The sequence below is a fragment of the Panthera uncia genome, chromosome C2 (assembly GCF_023721935.1).
Source record: "Panthera uncia isolate 11264 chromosome C2, Puncia_PCG_1.0, whole genome shotgun sequence".
NCBI lineage: Eukaryota > Metazoa > Chordata > Mammalia > Carnivora > Felidae > Panthera > Panthera uncia.
Window position 1 is genome coordinate 136,922,832 of NC_064810.1, and position 26,834 is coordinate 136,949,665.

Sequence of the window (26,834 nt, forward strand, 5' to 3'; positions counted from 1 at the left end):
AAAAAGATGGAGTTTGTTGCATAGTTCAGAAATTGTTGCAAATGGAATATATTGGTTTGTCTACTCATTGTTTAAATAGTATATACCCATTGATGGATTAACACATTCAATGACATGATATATCTAACTGCTGCAAGTATTTAAGGTCATGCCTTTAATTGTCAGTAAGAGACAGAATTGAAATGCTTTAAGGGAATTCAAATCATAAACAGGTGCAATTCTTATAGAATCATTCTTTTTCTGTTATTGTATACACTTGTGAACTGATTGGCAATCCTCTGTTGACTCTGACAAATTATTTGGATTTGGAAGACAGTGCTTTCTTGCTAAGAATATATATTTTTCAAATCACTATGAAGATTTTGTCATACTGTAGAAATTTCAGGGCAAAGTCATGTTTGCAAAATAAGGGAATTACACATTTTAGTACTCATTGACCAATTAAAATTTAGCTTTAGATTATTGGTTTAGATTGACACCCTGTCTTGATCTAGTTATAATCTTTATTAGGCCAGGCAATTCATGTTATCTTAGGTGGTTGCATTGCTACTATGCAATTCTATGTTGGTCACAGATGGGTCTAAGGGGAAAATGACATTATTGTTGTCATTCTTTAAAAGGCAGTGTATAGCTAGAGATCTGGTAAGGACAATAAGGAGGAAGAAAACTTTTAGAAGATCATAATTTATCCCAAAATGCCTATATCCAACAGATAGCCTTAAATTCTTTTCATGCCAATGGGTTCTGTTCTCTACAGCACATAGCATACCCCTTTGTTCAAGTAACAACTATACATCCTGGATTTCCCAGAACAAGCCATCTTTCTGATATTTCATCCTGTTTTCCCCATAAGTGCACTTATACTGCTTAAACCATATGTCCCATTTTTTAAAAATAGCATATTTAGAAAAGTAACTACTGTACAGAAGAAATGATAAGTAAAATAATTTTGCACCATTTCCAAGGAACTGGAGTATACTTAAGACTTAGGTGTCTAACTTTGGATCTTTCTGTAACTAGTAACTGCTACCTTTGGTATAGAGTATCCTGCTTTATCATGTACATTTTAAATGTGTCAGTTAAATCAATCTGGTTGTGGTATTTTCAACATGTTATTAAAACTAATGAATTTTTGTTAAAATGAACACAGACTTTTTAATTCATCTGTTTCTGTTGGAAACAATACGTTCTCAAGCTCTCAGTTTGTTTCTGCTTTCCATAGTGAGCAAAAAGAGAACATGCTTTATATTGTTAATCTATTTTTAAAAAGAGAGTTGGTATGAATCTGGTTTAAAGAGTTAGAACAAATATCTAAAGTATTAACAAAAGAAAAACCAAGACTAAAGTTTTGGCACATTTTCTCTTTCTGTATATCCCCTTCTCATGTAAAAGTGGTTCAAATTTTAGAAGACTAGAACTTAGATACATAGAACTATATAGTTAGGGGATTTAAAAAAATCTCTTTATGGGGTGCCTGGGTGGCTCAGTTGGTTGAGCGACCGACTTTGGCTCAGGTCATGATCTCATGGTTTGTGAGTTTGGCCCCACTTCGAGCTCTGTGCTGACAGCTCAGAGCTTGGAGCCTGCTTCTAATTCAGTGTCTCCCTCTCTCTCTCTGCCCCTCCCCCACTCGTGCCCTGTCTCTGTCTCAGAAATAAACATTTAAAAAAAATTTTTAATAAAAAAATAAATTAAAAAAATCTCTTTATATGCTTTTCTCAGTTTGGAAAGGGAATCATTGAAGATCCTAATAAAGTATGAATCAAGATGTTACATATAAAAAGTACATTGTAAAGCAAACAATAAATAAATTTTTCATTATAGGTGAAATCTATAGATTTCATCATAGATATGATGAAATCTATAGATCATTATAGATTTTCCTAATCCTTTGCAATCAACAGAACTTTCTAGGGCAAAATATTACAGCTTTCTTTTCAGGATGTATTTGCACATTGGCCCAGGAAGTATCTCTTATGTGTTAAGATGTTAATACCTTGAATAGGTAGGAACCCCTTCCTGAGCTCATTACAGAGTTGCTGGCTATTTTTTAAAGAAGATGAACACCTAAGAATAAATAGCTAGGATGTCTGCTATAAAATAACCTAAAAGTACAATTTTCTGTGCTCTTTAGTTTCGTAGCAGGGAGACAGAAATTCAGAGATATTTGCAAATTGCATAAAATTACAAATTCAGGTTTTTGTTAGAATTAAAAGCTACTAGAACTTAAAGGGAAGAATAAGATAGAGACATGTTTTACTTTTCTCAATTTAGTTCTCCTTGGATTTTTTATAAGAATATTTTTTTAGATACTCATTAGCTGTTCTTGATTGCTTTTAATACTTCATAACTGATTTAAAAAAATTTTATAGTACTTAATATTATAACTTCTCTCATACCTTATGTTTATTAGTTATTAATTTATAGCAGAATCTCTATTAGAAAGAGTCTATTATTTTAGGAGAAGGGAAGCTTTGAAAAAGAATGGCTTATTTGAAGTGGTTCCGCCCATGAAGGGAGTCCCTATTTTAAAACCTGAGAGCTAGGTTGACCTTCATAGGACTCTCAGGTCTGACTGCTTTCCATCTGCCCTCTGAAATCTGATTTAAGTCTCATGTTCTCCCTTGTGTCTTTGTTAGTCTCATAAAAAACTTCAAGACAGAAATTATCGAATCAATTGCCAGAAAGCCTAAAACAACAGAGTTGTGGGCTAGAGGAAGTTAGCAAGATGTAATGAGAGTGAGCATTCACATGGGCTTTCCTTATAGGACAAAGACTGTCACCTCACAAACCAGAAAGGATAATCTAACAGCTCTCTTTCTGTGTGAGTGATGGATGGATGCAAGATAATGCTGTGCATATACACGTAGAATAACTCTTTTAAAGCTGTATTTGAACTTTGTGTAAGTCCTTAAGATGCCAAACTTTTAAAACTGCATACAAATGCAAACACTAAAATAAAATACTACCTTCTTTTAAGTTGCTGTACAATGCACTAATTTAGCTGCAGCTGAACTCATATTCTGGACATTGCATAGAAAATATTGGAAATGTTTTTTATCTGCTGGCTTAAAATGTGCTCTGCTCATTTATGGGTGTGTCAGAGAGTCTCAAAGTCACTGACTCCAAGTGTGCGGATTTGATTCCAAAGAACGCATTAGGATTGTCCTATCTTTCTGCCATACTGAGGACTATACCTGCCTAGAACAGCTTAATACGGGTTTTGCCCTCTCCTGTTTCTGGGAGAAGGCCTGAGAGTTAGGTTTACACAGGCTTCCCAGCATGCAAAGTAGAGGGAGCAGAACTATTAACAGCTATAATTAAGCAAGTTAACTACCTCCCCTGTCAATACCTAACTTAATTGTCAATAGGAAGTGCACTTTGTGTCTACCAAACAAAGTATCAATAAATCAAAAAGATAATCATGAATTGCCTATATTTTATGTACATTCTGATTTGATAATTCAGTCTATCTCATTTTTTGCATATGTAGTTTGAACTAGATCTCCCTTCAAAATCAGTTTTCTGCCTTAATTATGGGGCCACACACATTTAAACTAAATGCAGATCCCCCTGATGACCTCTCTCTTGACCTCCAGCTTACCATGCATACTAGATGAGTCCTAAACCCTCTCTGCTCCCCCAGCTCCCTCCCCATCAATAAAACTGGTTACAACCACCTGCAAAATAATAATATTGATAAAGTAAACACAGATCTGTGCTCACAAATTATGGACTTCTATTATGTTTTCAAAGCCTGACAAATGCTTTTTTTTAAATATGCAAATCTACCCATGAGAAATTTCAGAAGGTCCAGCCTTGACTCCTGAGAGTATTGTTCTTGAAATTTCTTTTTCATTGTTTAGCTATTTTGTTAACTAGTAGAACAAAGTGATTTTTTTTATAATTCATAAGTATTCTGCTTATGATGTCTGACATGGCAGATGTGGCTAAGAAAGATGAAAGATAATAAGAGCAGAACTTGTAACCGATACACAGAGTAGAAAAACACCCCAAATTAGTTCAGTAATCATTAAAGTCTGCTTAATTAGTAACTTTAGTTGTTTTCCAGCTTCTAATCATGAGAAGGTAAGTGAGAACCGTAAAATGTTTACAAATGCAGACACATTATGAGACAACATTTAAACTAGCCAAGCTATGAGGAGAAAAAATAAGCAATTGCTGGTTTATAATAGGGGAGCTATATAAACACCCCCATGACCTCTGCAATAACCATTCTATCGCCCTGAGGTCTGCCACACAAATTCATCCTGTGAGCAAATTAGCCAAGCCTCGTGCCATTTCAAGTTGTGAGGGAAGTTTCTGGAAAAGGTCCACCAACTATTGTAGAGAGAGGTATTTGGCCTATTTTAATTACATTATTCCTCAAAACTTCTGTGATCTGTAAGAACCACAGACCAGAATGAAGCCCCCTTTTCTCGGTATACTTTCTATATAATGAATTCAAATATCTGTGTTCGTTTTAAACACTAAAAAGGAAAAGAAAAAAAAACATAAAATATACTTTGTGCTGAAAAGTTTTATTCTGAATAATTAAAAGGGTTTTTCCCCCTTGATTTCAAATCCTATGAATTTACTAGGTAGTGGTCAAGTGCTTATCTCTGTTTTCCAGATGAAGAATCCTTGGCAAGGAAGTTCAGTGACTGAGCTGGCTCTCTAATACATGGTACCGCTAAGCAGCAACTCAGTGGATGACCCTTCTGGGGTTATTTTTATGATTTGGACTAGATGTGACTGGATGGCGCTTTGAGCCATTTAGCTGCCCCCCAGAAGTCCTTAGGCACAAAGTTGGAGTTAGTGTGAAAGCCAAAGATACAAGAACACTAGAACTGAATTTAGAAGACCTGGCTTCAAGTCTCTGTTAAATAATTAATTGCCTCATTGACCTTGTGGAAATCATGACTTTCTGGCCTACTATACAGAACACTTCCGAGGTAGTTTACCTTAGCACTCAGGCTCAAATCTCAGCTCTCCCGCACCCCTGTTCCTGTTTTCACGTGTATATATAAGGTGATGCTGGTACCTACCACATGGGTTAAATGGAAGACTCTCAAAAATCTATGATTATTGGTGTGTAATAAGCCCTCTATAGCTGGGAGTACATAATGCTGCTGCTGCTGCTTCTTGTTATTATTATTACCGTTAGTATTAGGATCAGTGAAATGTGTTTGATAGCATAGTATACACCGTCTGTTGATATATAATTAGAGGAGATAAAATATGTATATAAATACCTGTAATATAAGGTGGATGAAGACCGGCTAAACTACTTTGGTAATAACAGAAAGGAGAGATTATTTCCATGTGGATTGTCATGGGAATGTCCTTAGAAGTAATTTTTGAGCTTGGTCTTAAAGGATAGTAACGATTTGGACATGCTAAGGTGGGAGAAATTGGAAGTGGTCAGGGACATCCAAGAAGCAGAAACATGAACAAAATTAAGTTCTTATTACTAAATTACTGTATGGATTTCAAGCAGCCATTACATTTATTTCATCTTTTGGCCATGTATCTGTGTCTGTATAAACATAGCCTACTGCTTTAGGTACTGGAAATTCTTTTAATCTTTATATATGTATTTTAAGTAATCTTTACACCCAGTGTGGGGCTTGAACTCACAACCCCGAGAACAGGAGTGGCATGAACTAGCCAGCCAGGACCCCCAGTACTGGAAATTCTTAAACTGTTCTGTAATTCACAAAGTACTCTTAATTTTTACAGAAAACCATCAAAATATGTTTTGTTATTTCCATTTTATACATAAGGAGACTGAGGCTCTCACAGCAGTAATTGGTAAAAGGAGAGAACAGACCATTGTACAGGCACTAAATTTCACATATTTCTATAGCAGTCTGCGGCCTCTAGTAGACAGTTTCAAAGGCATCAACCGTATAGTTGGCCCAAGACTGCTTTCTTCTGTGTGCCATGGGACACCTGGGTGGCTCAGTCGGTTGAGCGCTGACTTCGGCTCAGGTCACGATCTCGCAGTTCATGAGTTTGAGCCCTACATCTATCAGGCTCTGTGCTGACAGCTTGGAGCTGGAGCCTGCTTCACATTTTCTCTCTCTGCCCCTCTCCCCTGCTTCTGTGCTCTCTCTCCCTCAAAAATGAATAAACAAACTAAAAAAAAAAGTGTGCCATATTCAGAAGGGCTGGAAAAACTGTTCAGATGACCCCATGTAAATCTAGCACCACTATTATAACCTCAAACCCACAGGTTGCTAGTGATAATACCTTGAGGGCAGCCGAGAAGCAAGTGTTATTAACACTTGGTGTGATCTTTGCACCATTTTGTCACAGCTTAAGTTTGCTAGGTAGTTTTGATTCAAGTATTGTTGTCTTTAGTTTATTAAATTGAAACTGACCAGTAAATGAATATAAGGTCTCAAAGCTGTGCTGCACTTGTTAGAGGAATCCTGTTCTTGATTCTTGATCCAAAGATATTTGGAAAATAAGAACTAAGAATTTTTATATATTGATACTAGGAAGTTATAAATTCATAATAGTTAAATAGCCATCTACTCACAGATCATAGTACTCTGAATGATTCTCTAGTTACCATTAGTATGATTTTGTTTCTAAACGTTTATTTATTTATTTTGAGAGAGAGAAAGCACTCATGTGCTTGGGGGAGGGGCGTAGAGAGAGGGAGGGAGAAAGAATCTGAAGCAGGCTCCCCGCTGTCAGTGCAGAGCCCAGTCCAGGGCTCCATCCCCCAACCATGAGACCACGACCTGAGCCGAAATCAAGAGTCAAACACTTAACCAACTGAGCCACCTAGGCGCCAGTATGATTTCCTTTTTAAAGGATTTTTAATGTAAGTAAAATGTCACAACTTGCATTTATTTATTTTAGTTGATATAATAAGTCACAAAAGCTTGTGTGTGTGTGTGTGTGTGTGATTATCAAATCTCCAAGACAGATATTTCTGGTGTTAGAATACTGTCTACTTCCCATGATAATGCTGTTGCACATTTGTTACATTTTAAATATGAAGTTAACATATTTCTACTTGAAATGTCTTGATTACATTGCATATTCTGAAAACACACTACTCCAGTAAAACTGTTATTTCAAGAGTAATATCACTATATGATGTGACATTTATATTAAATGTGATTTTCATCTACTCTGTAGGGTTTTCTGAAATTATAACAAACTGTAATTCCATCCAGTTCTGGCTATGTTGTAAACTTGGGAGTGAACTGAAGAGATTTGTCATAAATATCCCACTAAGGGATTTATTTGGAATACATTATAACATGTTTTTCATTTTTAATAATACAAGATTAACATCATTCAGTATGAAATATTATATTGCTATACAGCGTAATTCAAAAATATCTCCCTGATGCTGTCACTGGATGGTATTGACTTTAACTTGAGGTCTTCATTGTCTAACACTGTCTCTACTTTATATGCTTCCTGTTTTAACATTGCTAAAAATTGTGTGTGAATATATGCCTTTGTTACCAGGATGTAACTATTATCAAGAGTATCTGTTACCATTTTTTTTTTTAATTTTTTTTCAGTGTTTATTTATTCTTGACATAGAGTGTGCGAGCAGGGGAGGGTCAGAGAAAGAGGGAGACACAGAATCCGAAGCAGGCTCCAGGCTCTGAGCTGTCAACACAGAGCCCGACGCGGGTCTCGAACCCACTAACCGTGAGATATGACCTGAGCCGAAGTCGGACGCTCAACCGACTGAGCCACGCAGGCGCCCCTGCCCCACTGTTACTGTTTTAGAGGTGAACTAGTATTTTCAAGCTGTCAGTCTTCAGCAGGACACAGTATTACAATGCTAATTCTCATTAGGTGGAAACAAATTCCAGAGATTCTTCATTTTACTTTAAAAGACCAATGACTCTTCCCTGTTAGCTTTTATCTGTCTGCACCGGTATATATATGATAATGTGTGATGAAAGACTACAGCTTCTCATACTTCTGTTTTCTGTGCATGACCAACCCTGAGTTCTCAGGTTTTTCCACCCCAGCTCAGAAAACTTTCATGCAGCATGTGGGTGGCTCAGTCGGTTAAGCATCCGACTCTTGATCTCTGCTCAGGTCATGATCTTGTGGTTGATGAGTTCCAGCCCCACGTTGGGCTCTGCACTGACAGTGCGGAACCTGCTTGGGATTCTCTCTCTCTCCCTCTCTCTCTGCCCCTCCCCACCCAGAGTAAATAAATAAACTTTTTAAAAAATTAAAACTTCCCTGGTCTTCCCCTACTCCTATTTACTAGGCACATACCGATCTAGGCAGGCAGGAGGAAGTGAGTGGGATTAGGGGCAGGACAAGTGTTAAGTGATATCTGGGCACTCTAGGTCAAGGAAAGGACCAGACAAATTCTAGGCCAAGAATCAATATGGAAAAACTGATTTTGATACTCTCCCACTTCGTCTTTTGCATCCCTCACACCTGATCATCTCTCTATCTCATAGAAGAGTTCTTTTATAGCAATAAGGTAGCTGTTACAACCAGAGACTCCGGAACCACTTGGGCAGTGTGAGCTTGGGAAAAGTACTTAACCTCTGTGTGCCTCAGTTCCCATGTCTCTAAAACTGGGATGTAAATTACATATAAAGTATAGTATAAGTGAAGTATATAGAAGTGCAGTAAAGTATACGTAACAGTGCCTAGCACATAGTAGACACTACAGAAGTGTTAGCAGTAGTGATATTATAATAAATTATTCTTATTGCACGTTAGATGGTTAAGGTTATCTACAGGGGAGACCCAGTATATTCAATAAATGGGGTCAATAAATGTTGCATTTCCCAGTATTCCATTACTGAAAGACCTGCCTTTTCTTATAAAGGCATCTTGATCAAAATTAATTCTCAGCCTTTTTCCCATAATTCCTTCAGTGTACACGCTCTTAAGGATGCTAAGAGAGAAGAGATGATAATCAGCTAAACCATATCATACTAACCAGATATGACTAGTGACCCCACCCTAGGAATATTTACTGTTTAAATGGTATTAATTGGCAGAATTGTAGGAAATTTGGGATTAGGAAGGAGAACCTGAGCCTGTCACCTAGAAGCCCAAATCCGTTTAACTTCTCACATCAGAGAGGATATTGCCTTACTGTAAGCCATGAAAGATCTAAGACTCAGGTTTTACCATATACTCCTAGTAAGCAGGGGTAGTCATAACATGATGGTATGGAACATTAGGCCATGAGACTCTCTTGCCAGTGACTTGAGATGGCCTGACCTCCTGGGTCCCTAGATGGCCAGATGTCTGCAGAGAGAGCCTCAGAGTGGCTTCTGGATCTGATGAGTAACTCTCTCTTCTTCTTTAAAATTTTTTGCTGACTTTTTAAAAGTAGTACATAAGTAAACTGCACATTATTTGTCTTTATTACCCAACGTAATGTAGTAACCATTGATTACATCATTTTGCTTCAGATTGAACCCATTTTAAGTTTATTCCAATACAGTTATAAACTCCTTTCGTGTTTAGTGATTGGCATTTATTGGCAATATAGAATGGCCCTCTGCTTTTAACTGAAAAGAAATAGAGGGATTCATGCTAGCCATTGGCTTTTCATTAAACTAATAGTAATTTTATTTTAATTTTTATTTAATATTTTAAAGATAATGTTCTTGATAAATTAGAATGTACCAAATATATGAACTGTGACATTGGACTTGATTTTAAAATAGCATGTTTGCATAACACTTTTGTGGCTGTTTCATTCCTCTAATGGCCATAAAGCCCTGGCTTAGATTTATGTAGCAGAAAATCAGCAGCTATGGCAGAGAATCTTAGCTGGTAGCAGCAGAAGTGAACAGTCATCTAGACATGAAGTTGATCTTTGAAGGATCTGCAAAGTCAACAGTATTGTCAAAGTATTTTGTTATCATTTATGGTAGATCGGTGTTTAATTCATTATTTTTTTTCTTTTTTTTTTTTCAATATATGAAATTTATTGTCAAATTATTTAAATGTACTTACTACTTTATTCCAAGGAGCCAGGAACATCAACTATTGACATAAAGTTTTACATTTATTTTTAGGGCCCTTGAAACACGGGATACTTTTCTATAACTTAATGAGATATGTGAAATTTTATTGTGCCAACGAGTACTCAGTCCGTTCTGCTTATCCAAGACAAAGCAAATAAGCAGTAATCTTAAATCAGAATTTAATTATGTAATACCCATTTCTTTTTTTTTTCTAATTTTTTAATGTTTATTTATTTGCAAGAGGGAGAGCATTAAGTGGAGGAGGGGCAGAGAGAGAGAGAGAGGCAGACACAGAATCCAAAGCAGGCTCCAGGCTCTGAATTGTCAGCACAGAGCCTGACGCGTGGCCCGAACCCGTGAAATGTGATATCATGACCCGAGCCAAAGTTGGATGCTTAACCAACTGAGCCACCCAAGTGCCTGTGCCATCATACCCATTTCTTTATCCTAAAGTGTGAAACAAGTAGAAGTTATGAGAGACAGAGTTGGTGTGGTAAGAAAGTACTTCTCCAGTTCCTATAATTGTGGGATTATTAAATAGCCATTCCGAACTTTAGTTTCCTCATCTACAGAATGTGAATAATACTTGTACAACTTAGTTCTTAGGCTTTGTGTTGGGAATCAGATGATATAAAATGCGAGAAAATGCTTCATTAATTACCAAGTGTTTTTAAAATGTCTTTGAAGTCTTAAATACAAATGATGCAATTAGCAATATAGTCTCTAAGGCTGCACATCTGTATCTCAGAAAATAATTTGCCTAACTAATATCCTCTGAAAAGCAAGTGTGCTGTAAACTGAGCTTTCATTGATACTTAAGTTTTCAATTTCATTTTTGTCTCATTAAAGGGGATGCTACTTCACATAACTGATAACAAATTTATTGACTTCTTACTGTTATTCTACATCCTGATTTTACTCTTCAGCTATTATTTCTACATGTCATATCATTTAATCCTTACAGCAGTCCTATGATGTAGGTAACGTTATCACCGTTGAAGGAACTGAAACAGAACTGCTTAATGAATTTTCCAAGGTCACGCAGCTAATGAGTGGCAGTGAAGATAGAACTCTAGTCCATGTGGTTCTAGAATCCAGACAGCTCTACTTGCCCCTGCAATTGGCAGTTTGAGTCACACTAGGCATAGTATATTTCATCTCATATTAAAGACACCAAAGGTCATTAATTTCTAAAACACTACGGTCGTGAAATAGTTTTAGTTATCATAACTTTTCTCCACAGAAGGTCCCATTAGCTCTTGCTAAATCTAAGAGTATCTGACAAATTCAGATGAAGATGAAGTGGATGGGGGTGCCTGGGAGGCTCAGTCGGTTAAATGTCCAACTTTGGCTCAGGTCATGATCTCACAGTTCTGGTTGGCGTTCAAGCCCCGCATCCGACTCTGTGCTGATAGCTTGGAGCCTGGAGACTGCTTCGGATTCTGTGTCTTCCTCTCTCTCTGCTCTTCCCCACTAGCATTCTGTCTCTCTCTCAAAAATAAATAAACATTAAAAAAAAATCTTTTTTAAAAAAAAAAGGTGAAGTGGATGACCCTTCTGGCTTCTCAGAGACCACCAGTGGTTATGCAGTGGCTGAACTGGAAATCCTGTAGCCAGAATAGAAATGTAGGCGGAAGGAATCTTCACTTTTGCTGTTCCCCAGGCCAGGTCTGTAGGACTCTGTCTGTACTTTTGTATCTCCAAACCCCATTTACCCTTCAGACTTCCAGCTCTAGCACAACTGGCATTTTTCCTTAACTCATGACAAGTATTGTGACATATTTAAAGAATTGCTTAAGCCATTTTGCTCGAATGCCTACAAACGCTCTCTTGTGCAGTAGCTATCAAAGGAAAAATGTTTAACTGGGAGTTGTGTGGTATGCCTCACTTTTTACAAAATTTCTGTTTTGACTGAGTTTCTAGTCTCAGAGCATAGTGTGCATTTATGAGTATAGGCACACATTCTCTAGAGCTGGGCAAATACCCATAACAGTTTGCACAGTAATAGAATACTTTTTTAACTGTTCCTGCATTAGGAGAGTTCCTATTCAGGTGGCTCCCAAAGTATGATGCTTTACTCCTGAGGTGTGCAAAATGATTATAGGTACTACAGAATAACATTTTAAAATTTATAATTACTTATATTATTTGTATTTATTATTTCATTCTAATGTATATTATTTTTATTAATTTTAATTTATATTAGGAAAAGTTTGTAACTTTTACATCAGAGCTATTAATTTTAATTTATATTGGGAAAAGCATATAGTACATCAGAGCTGTGATTTCATGGCTTTTTAATTGAGGCTGAACTAGGTATTTTATTTTTTTAAAGGGCTTAAAATAGTCATTTGCTTCTTTAAAAAATGTTTTAATTTAAAGAAAATGTTAAATGAAGGATACTACAGTTGGTAGCTGAGTAGAGATAGACAGGTACACATATAAATGATGTGTGGAAAAGATTGGTCTGTTATATGCACAATTAGCTCACAGCTAGTTTTCTACAGTATAGTATCCTGTATAACAGAGTCTTGATGATCCTTGCCTGTGTGACGGTCTGTAATGATAACTTTGAATAGCTTATTCTTTGCATTATAGCAAACTACTCTTTGCAGAAATATTTTGTCCTGCTGCAAAATAATAGTTAATCTCTGAGTCTTATTTATTTCTCTTATAACAGTGCATTTTTTTTAATTTTTTTTAAACGTTTATTTATTTTTGAGACAGAGAGAGACAGAGCATGAACAGGGGAGGGGCAGAGAGAGAGGGGGAGACACAGAATCCGAAACGGGCTCCAGGCTCTGAGCTGTCAGCACAGAGCCCGACGCGGGGCTGGAACTCACGAATCGCGAGATCATGACCTGAGCCGAAGTCGGACGCCCAACCCACTGAACCACCCAGTCGCCCCTAACAGTGCATTTTTTATCTGCCTTCTCCTTCACATTAGGGAGAAACTTCATAGAGTTACTATGTGTTTGCAAAATGAACGCAGAACAGTGATTATTTTTCTTGGTTATTTAAATGAGATCTAACTATGGAGAAGTCTGAGATAAAATTTCAAAGCAGTTTTTACCTGAAAAAATAAGATATTCGTTAAGTGAAATTGGCTAAAAGGAATATGTAAGGGCTCTGTGAAATATGAAATATATGCTCCATTGGGATTTTAAAGTGACTGTTGCCCATAAAACACACTTTATTACATGTGTTTATATATTTTGAATTTGGCTGCATGAGAAACCTCAAGCTTAAAGGTTTTTCTTTTCTTGGCTTTTTATCTTTTCAGTATGTTTTTCCCTTTGTGGTTATACTGGAATATAGTTTAAATTGAAGCCAAAGATTTGTGCTATGGGAAAGTTTTTTTTTTTGTTTTATCTGTTGGTTTTAATAGAAAAATAACTGTCCAAAATAGTATGAATTTTGGAATCCATATGACATGGTTTAGAATACTGAGCTTCTACTTACTTTTCCTGGGACTTTTTGAGCAAGTTGCCTGACCAAGCCACAGTTATACCAACTGAAAATGAGCCTAATAATCTTTACTTCGTGGAGTTACAATCAAGATTAATGTGAAATACTCTGAAGGGTTTAGTGCAGCATAGGGACAGAGTAAATAGATGGTAACTGTTAGTTTTATTTTCAACGATCAAAAGTGACTGCATAAATCCTGATCGTGTAAGCCTACTGTTCAAAGCCTCACCACACACTTGTGGCAGCCTTCTTTCCTTGATCTTCTCTTACACAGCTCCCTTACTCTGGCTCCACATAGACCACTCTGGATTTTGCTACTCGCTTAGTGTCTGTTTTCAAGCCATGTCTTCTGCCATCCCTCAGCCCAACCTTTCTTGTCAATCCTACTTGTCATTTGCCCTTTTTATTTCATTCTTTACTACTGTTTCATCTGGACTTCCAGTTAATAGCACACAATTTAGCAGGGTTTTTTTCCTCTACTTCTCTATTCAGATCTTAATTTCTACAAATAAATGGTAAGTATTACGGGCAAAAAAGAGTGCATCCTATATTTTTTCCAAGTTACACACAGTTGTTTGGCTTAATTCCAAAAACAAACAAAAAGATCCTGATGCAGATCCGTGGAGAAGAAGAGAAGGTAGTGGCCATAAAGTAAGAACATGACACACTCTGATACCTTTAGTTTAGGGATGGTTACAATACACCGAGCATCTGCCGTGGTACCTTTCTCATCGCAGTCACTAGGAAGTGGTCAAAGTCTAAAGTTGAAGTCTACTTAAATGGGGGGAGATACATAACTTTTTCAGTAATGGGAATGCAGTGGAAAAGAGAACAGGAAATATGCTAAATCTCTGATGTCAGAAGACCTGGATTCAAATTTTATTGCTCTAGTTGCATGACCTTGAGCAAGTCACTTAACATTAGGTGTGAAATTAGAGGGATGGAGGAGAGTTGGGAACCAAACCAGACAACTAGTAAAAAATTAAAATAGACTTGGACTCTGAAGATTTAATCTGGGCTCTGGAACTAACTGTGTATGTGCTTTTGATGAAGTCACGTGTCTCTTGATTTCCTCATCTCTAAATTGAGGGTGATGAAATCCATCTCACAAAGCTACTAGGATTAAATTGGAAGACGTGTGTGATGGTGCCTGGAATATTGTGGGCACATACTAAGTGTGTTTATTTTTAAATTAACCTCGATGGATCTACATTGACTTCATTGTAAAATGAGGGACTTGAGTTGGAGGAGCACCAGAACCTCTTGAGTTTTAATATTCTGTGTCACTTACCTCAGAGAGAAGATAATGGGTAAAGGATTTTTAAGCTCATCAGAGATTCCTAACTTAACCTAAAAGAAACAATTGTAGCAAAAAAAAAATGGATACATGTAAATTACATTAGGCAGTAGTAAAATATTCACATTATGGCTTTACCTTTATAGTCTGTCAGTGGACATCTGTGACATATTCTCCATGGATTTTGACATTCCATTCTGCCCAGTAAGAACTTTTGTGTATTGTACTCTTAGTATGATCTAGTACCTTAGTAATAAAGCAGAGTTGAACCTGTCAAGTTGACAGGTAATTCACTGGAAAAAGAAGCGCTATGTCTTATAATATATATATCTGGTTTGACTTTTGCTTAATATTATACATGATTAAACAAGTTCCAAGAGAATGTAACATCGATTCAGTCTATTTTTCAGTAAAGGACTCTGCCTATTACAGAGAAAAATGTAATCTGTTGTCAATATGTGTGTGTGTGTGTGTGTGTCTGTGTGTGTGTCTGTGTGTGTGTGTGTCTGTGTGTGCGTGTCTGTTTTACCTGAAGGCCTCTGATTTCTAAAATAAAGACAAAATCAGTTTTCTTTTCCTTCCTTTTCACAAGTTTTCTATACACACAAACCTTGAATATTGTCTCAGTCTGGCAAGTTTCTGAATAAGGATGTACAGTGCCTTGTGTTTATCTGGCATGCAGCCAGTTCTCAAATAATACATTAGAATCCCCCAAATAGATCTTAAAATTGGGCCTTGTAGATTTCCGAAGGGGTTGTTGTTGCTGTGTCCTACTCTTTCTTTTCCGGTTGCTAGAATTCCAAAATGGCACTACCCTCCTTGCTTCTGGGGGATCTCACCATCTAGGGAAATGAAATCTTCTTTGCTTACCAGAAGATTATTATTATTGATCCTGATTTGGTTCCAGGCGGCTGACAGGTAGGTCCATGAGGTCCAATTTCATGGGTTTGTGATATACTATAGTATATATCAGAATGTTTGACCCTCAAGGATTCATGTTTTTCTCCACAAACACTCATATTTAGAGTTCTGTTTTTATTTTTTCTAAATTTGTTCTGTGAAGCATTTTATTCACAGCACCTCTAAAGGAATTGAAATTTTAAGTAGATAAGACAAAATGGAAAAATTGAATTTGGTTGATCATTTTCATGATTAAGCATATGTAAGTTTAAATTTTTACATTTGCTCTAAGTAAATAGTTGGACAACTTAAGAACTATATTTGGTACCACAGTGGATATTCAGAAAGCAGGTAGTAAATTGGAGAAACATAAAACCAGTAAAAACTGTTAACAAAGGAATATAATAAAAATATACTTAAACCTTTGAAAAACATGAGGGATTATTAAAAGATACTTTTTTTTTGCTTGAATTCTGTTTGTAGTTCTTGGTTCAAATTATCTTTCTGAATACTAAATCTGTTTTATGAATGTCAGTTCACTTTATTTAGATTTTCAGTACTAATTTTTAAAAATGACTCTTGAACAGTAGTATTCAAACAGTTTTAACCATGTAATTGATTCTTCAAACAGAATATTTCATGGAAGTACAGGATCTCTAGTGGATCCCCTCTGTTCAAAGTGGAGTGAAGGAAGGAAAGCAGAAGTACATGGACCCACGGAGGCATGCATACACATATACATAAATCTCTCGTGATTCCAAGTACTACAGTTTGAAAATCACTGATGTTTTACTAACTTTTTGTTAAATGACTGATAGCCCCAATTCATATTATTCTGAAGTAGACTTTGAACAATAATTATTTTAAATTAAAAAACACAAACTTCAAGAAGAAGATTCCTGAAAGATACTGGTAGCAGTGGCATTGTTCTTTAATTTCTTCACAAAAACAGGTAGAGCAACTAGGATATCAAAATCAAAACCTATGTATAGCAACTACATCCAAATTAGGTATCCCCACCAACCCCCAAATACTAGCGGGTAAGGACCAACTACGAACAGCTACAAGATTCATATGGGACCGGTAACTGTGTGGGAGGAAGCAGAGGAAAGGAAGCAGGGCAGTTTATATCCCTGAGAATTGGAAATCCCTCAAATTGCCAGGAACTACTCTCTGGAAAGACATTAAGCCAGTCAGAGTAGATGTTGAGATTGGATGGGTATTTTTGCAAGACCTAATCCATTGGTGAATACAAGGGGACTGGGAAGCAATTCAGTCTAATGGTGCTGGATCATTCTGGTTCTTACATACTCTCAAAACAAGCAAACCAAAGCTCCCTTCCAAAACAGATCCTCTCACTGAGAAAAGCTGCTTAAAGTAGAATCCAAATTGAGCAGGACAGGACAAGAGGGGAGAAGAAAGAAAAAGTCCAGATAAAAAGCAGGTGATAGCACAATGACACAATCAGATATCACCTTAATGATAGGTATCTGATAGGTATCAGAAAAGCTAACATCAAAAAAGGCAAGAAATAACCAGTGTTGGCAAGGATGTAGAGAAAAGGGAATCCTTGTGCACCGTTGGTGACAATATCAATTGGTGTGCCATTGTGGAAAACAGTATGGAGGTTCCTCAGGAATTTAAAAATAGAAATACCATAGATCCAGTAATTCTACTACTATATATTTACCAAAGAAAATGAAAACACTAATTTGATAAGATACATGCACCCATGTATTTATTATAGCATTATTTACAATAACCGAAATATGGAAGCACCCCAAGTGTCCTTTGATTGATGAATAAAAAAGATGTGAGATAGATAGATAGATAGATAGATACACACACACACACATATGTATGGAATTGGAAAAAAAACAAACAGTAAAAGCATAAATAAATAGACTCAAATACAGAGAACAAACTGGTGGTTGCTGGGAGTGGGGTGGGAGGATGGGCAAAATGGGTGGAGAGTGGGAGTTACGGGGTTCTAGTTATGGAATAAATAAGTCACCATAGGGAACATAGTCAATGGTATTGCAATAGTGTTGTGTGGCTAGCATAACCTGTAGAGTTGTGAAATCACTGTTGCACACCTGAAACTAATGTAACATTGTGTGTCAACTATACTTCAATAAAAAATATATAGAAAGCTGTTAAAAATGGCAAACCATAAAAAATGCTTTTAATTCTTTTTATAAGAAGCTTAAATATAAATGAAAAAGAATGGTAAGTAAATGAGTAAATAAGTTAAATAAGTAAACAGATAAATACATAAAGCAGGTGATGACAACATAGGCAGTCCCACAAAGTGGAAGGCCATTTTTTAAAAAATCAGTTTGTGAAATCTAGAGAGAGTTCTAGAATCATGAAGTTGGAAAAACTATCCTGGACTCTTCTTTTCAAAGTACAGAAGAGGTCATTGCATTAAAAAAAAAAAAAAAAAAAAGACAAAATTAAGCAAAGATATTTTTAAGGAAAAAAATAAAGAATAAAATAATGAAATGGAATGAAAACATACCCCCAAAAGTCTGCAGAATAATTATTTTAAAACAAAGTAAAAAAATTTTTTTAATGCTAAAGGATAGAAAAGAAAACATAAATCAGAATTTGAAAGATTGAAAAATTAGTTGATTCAAGAAAAATCCGTGAAGTGTTCCATATTTAAAATACTCAAGGATGGAAAACATGAGCAACTGATTTTCCTTAAAAAAAAAATTTTTTTAATGTTTATTTTTGAGAGAGAGAGAGAGAGACACAGCACGAGCTGGTGGCGGGGGGGGGGGGGCAAAGAGGGGGGGAGGCGGGAGTGGGCAGAGAGAGGGAGACACAGAGAATCTGAACCAGCTCCAAGTTCTGAGCTGTTAGCACAGAGCCCAGTGCGGGGTTCCAACTCAAGGACAACGAGATTATGACCTGAGCCAAAGTTCGTCACTTCACCAACTGAGCCACCCAGGTGCCCACATGAGCAACCAATTTTCTATCCAGCCAAACTTCCCTTCAAGTATAACTACCACAGACAAATGATTATGATTACTCCAAGAATTCTCTTCCTGGAGAATCTACTAGAGAATGAGTTTCAGACAAGAGCCCTTCCCACATTCCCCCAAAAAACACAACAACTGGAGAGACTTCAGAGTAAGAGCTGGTGAAATTCTGTTTCCTAGCACTAGGTAGTGGTCTATGTGACTCAGTTCTGGCCCCTGAGGTGGGATGGCAGAAATACAGAGTACTTCTGGACACCATCTACGTTCTCTTCACCAGTTGGCCAGCTGGATGCAAAGGCTCTTGCACAGTATTTTGTGATACCAATAGAAATCATGTTATTGTTATTCCAAATATCTCAAAATAATATCTATGCCTCACTGCTTCAGGATTACAGAAATAATTATTAGATTTACCAGATTGGATTAAATTTTGTCATTGAATCTAATAAGGAAGCACATTTGTGACACCAAATTTTTGGCAACCACATTTCAATATAATGTTTCCTTTGTAATACTATGCATTTTATGTGATGCATTTGAAAGCATTCTGAGAAGAGGTGCATATGCTTCAGCAGACTGCCAAATGAGTCCTTGAGCAAAAAAGAGGTTAAGAACTTCTGATTTAAAATTTATTTATTTATTTTGAGAGAGAGTGCATGCACAGGCAGAGGAGAGGGACAGAGGAAGAGAGAGAGAATCTTAAGCAGGAGTCTGATGAGGGGCTCAGTCTCAAGACTATGAGATCATGACCTGAGCTGAAATCAAGTCAGCAGCTTAACCGACTGAGCCACCCAGGGGCCCCTAGAACTTCCGATTTAAATGGAAGGATATGGAGTCTCTAAATTCGTAGGAACAGAGGGCCTTTTCCCCATTCTGTCAACATATGTTGAAAATGGCTTGAGCTAGAAATTTTTGTTGTATTTAAATGAAAATGATAAAAAGGAAATTTTAAAAATTTATACTGGAAGTGATCTCTTGATTTTATTCAAATACTTTAGTAGAAAGAACTTTAGTTTTTCTGAATGCTTTACATGGTCTTTACTGATTATCTCCAGGGGTCAAAAGAAGCACCAGCCTGGCTTCAGTTTTCTGGTTGGGCACACTGGGCCAGACTGAACATTTCTATTACATGCCTGAGCCACAGTGATTCTGGTTTTTACTTTACAATGTAAATTTGATTCAGAGTTCTCTTCCCCAAGGGGACTGTGTAGATATCAGACATAAGTAAGTCCATTTCTGTACATATTAGTTCACTTTTTATAGCCTTCTATCACAAAAACAAGCAAAAACCCTCATGCGATTATGACCTGTTATTATGGACTTTATTACTGAAGGGGCTTTAGAGGGTATCTAACGCACCATATCCTCATGTTTATGAGAGTGAACTGAGGACCAGAAAAGTTTTGATTTATACAGTCAGATTTACCCATGATGACACAACCAAGGTGGCAGTCTAGGCTCAAACTGCTGTTTCCACATGTGTGGTACTAACATTGTGCTAAAACCTCAGTCTCCCGTCTTCCTTCCTCCTCTTCTCCTACCTTCCTATCACAGTAGAAGAGGTTTCAGTGCTTCTGTCGGTGATTTCATCATCCCTCTTGCCTGCCTATTTCGTATTCCGCCCCCTCTTGCCTCCTCTTCAGGCCACATTCCTTTCTGCCCCTTCCCATCCAGACTTCCAGAAGGAGAAACACATTGTCTTTCTTTTAATCTCTTATATTGTGCCTTCCTTAATCCACAATCCACGATGCCAGTAGTCTCACTTAAACTGTTCTTCCCAAAGTCAGGAACATCAGTTTTTACTCAAACTCATGGACCATTCTCAGTGTCATTTTCTCTCCCATTCTGCAGTATGTTACAGTTGACTTCTTTATCCCCCTTCAAGTGCTTTCTTCTCTCTTGGCCTCTGTGATGCCATGCTCTCTGGAGTTTCCTTATTTGGTTGCTCTTTCTCAGTCACCTCATCTAATGCCCATACTTTTAAATGTCAGTGACTGTTTCTCATTAGAGCACCCTTTTAATTTCTCACCATTCTCACTGCTGGTTCTCATATAACGTGTTGTACTCCTGGGCGTCTGAAGGTGCACTGTTTACTGCTTTCTCACAAATCTATTCTGCAGCAGCTGGCTGGGCATCTGCACCTGGACATCCTACGGGTCCTTCAGATTCAACATGCTCCTTTTGTGTCTCGGCTCCAGAATTCAGACTTCATTACCACCATCATCTTCTACCTGAATACCATAAAGCCTCCTAACTGGTCTCATGTCCCCAGTCTCAGCCCCTTCCTCACTGCTGTCAGACTGATGTTTCTAAAATGAAAATATGTTCATGTTCACTTCTCTTTCTAAAACTTATTTGTGATTCCATTGTCCTCAGGACAAATCCATTCTAGTACTGCATAAAAGGTGCTTTCTTGATCTGGCCCTGCTTACCTTTCCTGCCTCACCCTTTGCCACAGCACCGCATGGTGCCTAGTTTTCTGAAAGAAACCCTCTTCTCTGTTGCCTCCTGGCCGGTGCTCTTCCCCTACCTGCCTTTTCTTTCCCCGCCCTTTCTTCCACTCTCCCCTACTCCTGGGTAACTTCCTTGAATCTTTCAGATCTCCTCTCTCACAGCTTGGTTGAGGAGCCTTTCCTCTTTACTTCCATAAGTACTCTGTACTTATTCCTAATACAGACCACATCCATCATAATACACTGTAATTATCCCTTAACTTGTCTGTCTTCTCCCCTTAAATGGTGAAACTCAAGAAGAGCGGCTGTGCCTTACCACCATGCCCCCAGGATCTAGCATCTGCATTTTCTTTGAATGGATGAATTAATATACCCTACTTAGTTATAATAATAAGTTCACTGCAGTGGAACTAAAGCTAGGATACAACTAGCTTTTGGGATCCATACCATATCCTTATCTCATTGGTGAGATTTTAGCCCTCTGAAAAATTAAATATATAAACTCTCTTGAACCTTTGCAATAAATAGAATAGCCCTTTTCCAGCATACTGAGTTAAGGAAACACAGATTTCCCAAAGTTTTAAATGTTTGAAAAGAACCTTACCTTCAGTAATTCTGTGATAACTCCTAGGAAAGTTTTCTGAGTTTTCTTTTTTTCCTTTAGAGACTGGGAAAAGATTTTCTTTTTCTTTCTTTCTGAAGGTTGTGTGTGTAATTCTTACCTTTACATCTGGTTACAGTGACTTTGAATTAATTATAATGGATAAATGAGAAAAAAAATCCAATGACCTTTATTATAAAAATACATTTGTACTTAAATGTTGCCTAAGAACAGGTGGCTAAACCCCAGAAGGCCCACAAATTTATCTGGTAGGCAACTTGGGAATGCAAAACATTATCTTACTATTTTTTGTTTTCTAGATGTAATGCCTAAAATTCCAGTTAACATCGTTGTTAATTATCCTACCACTGATACAAATAGCTTCTAAATCTACCTTTGTTACTTATACGCAGAGAAACAGAATTTTAACGTTCATGAATGCTGGCAACAAGTTAAAAAAGGGGGAGTGATAACACTTAAAATCTCCCTAACACTACTGAGTGTATGTATTTTTTGGGTATTCTCTTTCATCATCTTGGTGACCACCCATTTTGAGATTGAATCTGGGTTCTCTGCTCAGTGTCTTTCTCACTGTTTGGTCCCTTTCTGGTCCATATCAGCCTCTGGTCTCTCCTTCCCATAACATTCCTTCTTAGGAGTAGTGTGATAATTATCTTTGTTTCCTTGCCTTTACTTTATCATCACAGGTAGGTATATTTTTATCTACTCATCACTGCTTTGCTCAGAGAACTGATATTTTTCCAGCCCTCTTGATATCTCCGTTACAGTATCACAAATGCCAGTCAAACCTATCAGGATCTCATCTGGAGTTTCCTGTTCTTGGTATGCTTCTAGTTTCACTGTTCCTACTCCCTGAAAGTAACCATCTCAGAGCTTCTGTGTCTGAAACCATTTTTCTAAGTGAAGTCCTTCAGCAGCATTTCAGTTCTTAATATATTTCTCTTGTTCTGTATTTGTAACTTCATTATTAATATATGCCATAGTTTAATTGGATAAAATAAATTCCTTAAAATTCAAATCAATAACTCAAAACTTAAATCAGTTAGGGTTTATGGAGAAGCAGGAACCTGCCAAGATATGAGTTTGAACTTTTTCAGGAGTTTATTTCTAAAGTATGATTAACCATGAAACGGAAACAGATCTCAATTGTTTTGTGCTGGATTTTTCAACTGTCTTGAAATCCATGGGAGCCAAGTTTACAAACGTAGAAGGTCTTTCATTTTTTTCCTGGCATTGAGACTGTTTTAATAAAAGGAAGAACACATTTATGTATGTTTACTCGAAGAGAAATATGCTTATATGTGATAATGTCATTACTACCAAAACATAGACCCTTCTCAACTGCTACTTACCTTAATTGCCATACAAGGTCGCTGAGTGGGCAAGCTGGGCATTAGAAGTAAGTCTGTGGATACTTTTAATGTGTCTACAACAAACTGAGTCGTTTTAAACATGCATGAGTTGATCTGTCATTTGCCATCTACATAAGAGTCTAAATTTAAAATTAGAGGGTTGTTTTGTCTGTGGTGACTTTGGAGGCTTTACAAATGGACTACTACCAACCAAATCAGAAGCGTGGGGTACCCAAGGATTCCCATTCACTATATGAGTTATCAACTATTTTATAGTATTTGAAGCTCGCATGCCTCTTCCTTTCCTTCCCATATTGTTGTTTGCATTCCCTAAATAACCCAGCAAACCAATTTTCTTTGTAAAGTGGATTTTTGTTCCTTTATCCAACATATTTTTATCAATATTGGTTTGCTTTTCTGTCTGCTACCCAGGGGGCTTATGACCTGTCCCTGAGGTTCTTGTTTGTTGCTGTTTTTGAAATTTAAAAAATAATGTTGGTGTTTTGACAGCTCAGTTATTTTCTTAATACTGACAGTGTTTCTTTGAGCAAAGACATTGAATGTAATTATTATACTTGATATACCGTAAGATTTATGAAATTAGTAGTAGAAAACTACTAAAAGATATTGACCCACAACTTAAATTTAATGAATCTAAACCATTTGATTTTTATTCTACTATGTTCAATGTTTAACAAGCTATTCCTTGTTATAATACATCCATGTGTACTATGAGTTGCTGCTACCTGCATCATACATAAAGTTATAGGAATAACCAAATTGGAATGTTCTGACATTAACTGATAACTTCCAGAGTTTATAATTTCACTCTGGAATTTGGGTTAAATTCCTTATTGTTTCTTTTGCTAAAAACATTTTCTGTCTTGGGGTGCCTCGGTGGCTCAGTCAGTTAAGCATGTGACTCTTGATTTTGGCTCAGGTCATGATCTTACAGTTTGTGAGTTTGAGCCCTGTGTCAGGCTCTGTACTTTTAGTGCTTGGGATTCTCTCTCCCTTCCTCTCTCTCTCTGCTCCTCTGCTACTTGCTCTCACACATGCTCTCACTCTGAAAATAATTAAAAAAGAAAGAAAAAGAAAAATCTTATTTAAAAAAGACATTGTATCTGTCTTTATTTTAATGTTTAGCTGAAGAGGTGTAATCATTAACAAAATTATAATTTAAAAAATTACATTGTGAATATTTAGCATGCTCTGGTCATAAACAGTGTAATTGTATTTGCAGTGAATAAATTGTTAGCCTAAAATAGAAATCTGACATGAATTGGGACCCTTTCTTTTGATATTTTACAAATCCTTAGCCAGCTGTGAACGTTAAAATGATATCACACTTCACAGAGAAAACAGACTGTCGTGTGCTAATATATTTTTAGGAGCTTTTACATGATTGTTTTTGGAGTGGAAAACTACAACTTACAGAAGTTGATAAATGTCATAAAGTAATACCTAAATGTTCCACATATGTGGTCTAGTTTTTGTTTTGTTTTTAAAAATAATTTGGAATCACTGCCTTTACCAACCCTTTTTTTTATTGTTCACCATAGTTCTTGTCAGACAAACTGCGTGTTTACTTTTATTTGCTTAGTGTTATCTTCTCCTCACCAGGATATAAAGTGAGTTTGGATTTGTTCAGTGCTAAATACACATTACCTATGTGACCAACACATAGACGGAGCTTAGAATATGTTTGTCGAACGCATGAATAAATAAACAAGTAAATTGATTTAATTTTACATCGTTTTTCCCTTTTTATTTGACATATTTTGAGCTTTTCTTCATGTTAATAGAGAGTAAAATACTTTTTTAAAGAGGAAATCATGGTACACTAAACTAAATGTAAATCAAATCTGTTGGAGATGTTTTAGTTACTCTGTGGTAAACTGAGATTGTACATGACAGTTTGTAGATTGTATGTTTTGATCTACCACAGCCTTTTTGGGAGAAAGAAAAGGAGAAGAGCTTTATAGTATAGTTATTCTTTTATATTCATGAAGATATCATTCCTCGGATTTAAAAAATAAAACCCTCTGTAAATGAAGAATATTCATCATCCAATGTAAGAAAAATTACACGTATCGACGTGGAGTAGACTGTGCCCCAAGCAGGTTGTTGGAGTCAGAAGCAAGAGTGAGAAAGTGACTCACTTGGGACAAAAAACCTCTGACTGTTTGCTGGAGGGCAGTTCAAGGAAGTCAAACATGCCTGCAAAATAGCATAATAGTTGTCCTCTTAATATTTAGCTAGCAGTTTGATAGTTATATTACCTTTGAGGAACATGAAGCTGACGTTCTCTGTTTTGGTGTCCATTCAATAATATAAGAATCCTACAGCTGGGTAGTTTTCAATCTTTTTTTTTTTTTTTTTTTTTTTTTTGCCTCCACCCTACAATCCTGCTCCGCTTTTTCAGGTAGTTGTTGTTGAATAGCTGCTCTGCTTTTATATGTTACACAATTTATTTTATTTAAACAAAATTGGATTTTATATTTATCAGGGCTTGAACTGGAGTAGGACAAGAGAATTCAATTCTTCCAGCTTTTAAAAATAGAATAATAGGGGCACCTGGGTGGATCAGTTGGTTAAGCGTCCGACTTTGCCTCAGGTCATGATCTCATGGTTCATGAGTTCGAGCCCCGCATCGGGCCCTGTGCTGACAGCTCAGAGCCTGGAGCCTGCTTCAGATTCTGTGTCTCCCTCTCTCTCTGCCCCGTGCTCGCTCACTTGGTCTCTCTCTCTCTCTCTCAGAAATAAACATTAAAAAAAATTTTTTAAGAATTGTAAATTGTAAATCTACCTTGTCACATTTTATTGGTCTCAAACCTCTCTTTTACTCCTAACTTTTTATGTTTCTTTTATCTCCCACTGCCTTCTCTCTCTCTGTCTCTCTCTCTCTCTCTCTCTGTCTCTCTCTCTCTCTCTGTATGTATGTATGTATGTATGTATGTATGTATGTATACACACACACACACACACACACATGCATACACACATATGGTCAAATGTGAAGGTATGAGGGAACAACTAACTGTTGCTCAAATACTTTTGTTGTTACCAGCTTCCATCCCGTACTGACCTCCTTTATATCTTCATGGATAGACATTTGATAGACAGATCTAACAAGGAAAGTTTGAGACTGCAATGTTAAGAAGTGGCTTCACTAGCTCTCAGTAGTTCCACTGGAGCTCTGGTACTGCCTCCACTCTTGCTTACAGGAAGTTACAGGGATGGATATCTGGACAGTTTGGAGTGTGGAAGCCTACCAAACTGATAAGTGACCATTGAGCATATCTTAACTATTTCTGAGGAATTTGTCTCATTGCTGTGGAGTATTCGATTGGCATATTTGCTTCAAATAAAATCTTGAATGACACAGCCTATCCATAGTCTTTGGATAAAGGGGAGATGGCTTTGAGAAGGTACTTTGGATTCCTTATATATCATGATCTCATACACTGGAAAGTAGTCATTGGCATGCCAGCTAACTTTTCTTTTACTGTATATCCATTTTCACTGAGCTTAGTAACATTATGAATAATAATATACATGGAGAGGTTGAGCGTCTGGGGAGCAAAGAATCAAGCATACTGAAATGATACACTTAAACTTGAGTTACAGAGCAGATCCAGTTGAAATATCCCCACCATCACCTCTCCCTATGCCTCTCCTCCCCAGAATGCAAGTAATTTTAAATGTTGATATTTTATTAATATCTTTCATGAGCACTGTCATATTACCAGGGTGATTA

The 26,834-nt window shown here is 36.8% G+C and overlaps 1 protein-coding gene across 3 annotated transcripts in view; it reads left to right on the forward strand.

Annotated features, from left to right (window-relative positions):
* LOC125922024 (ubiquitin-conjugating enzyme E2 E2) overlaps window positions 1-26,834 on the forward strand; it is a 368,037-nt gene that overhangs the window by 228,748 nt on the left and 112,455 nt on the right. The window lies entirely within an intron of this gene.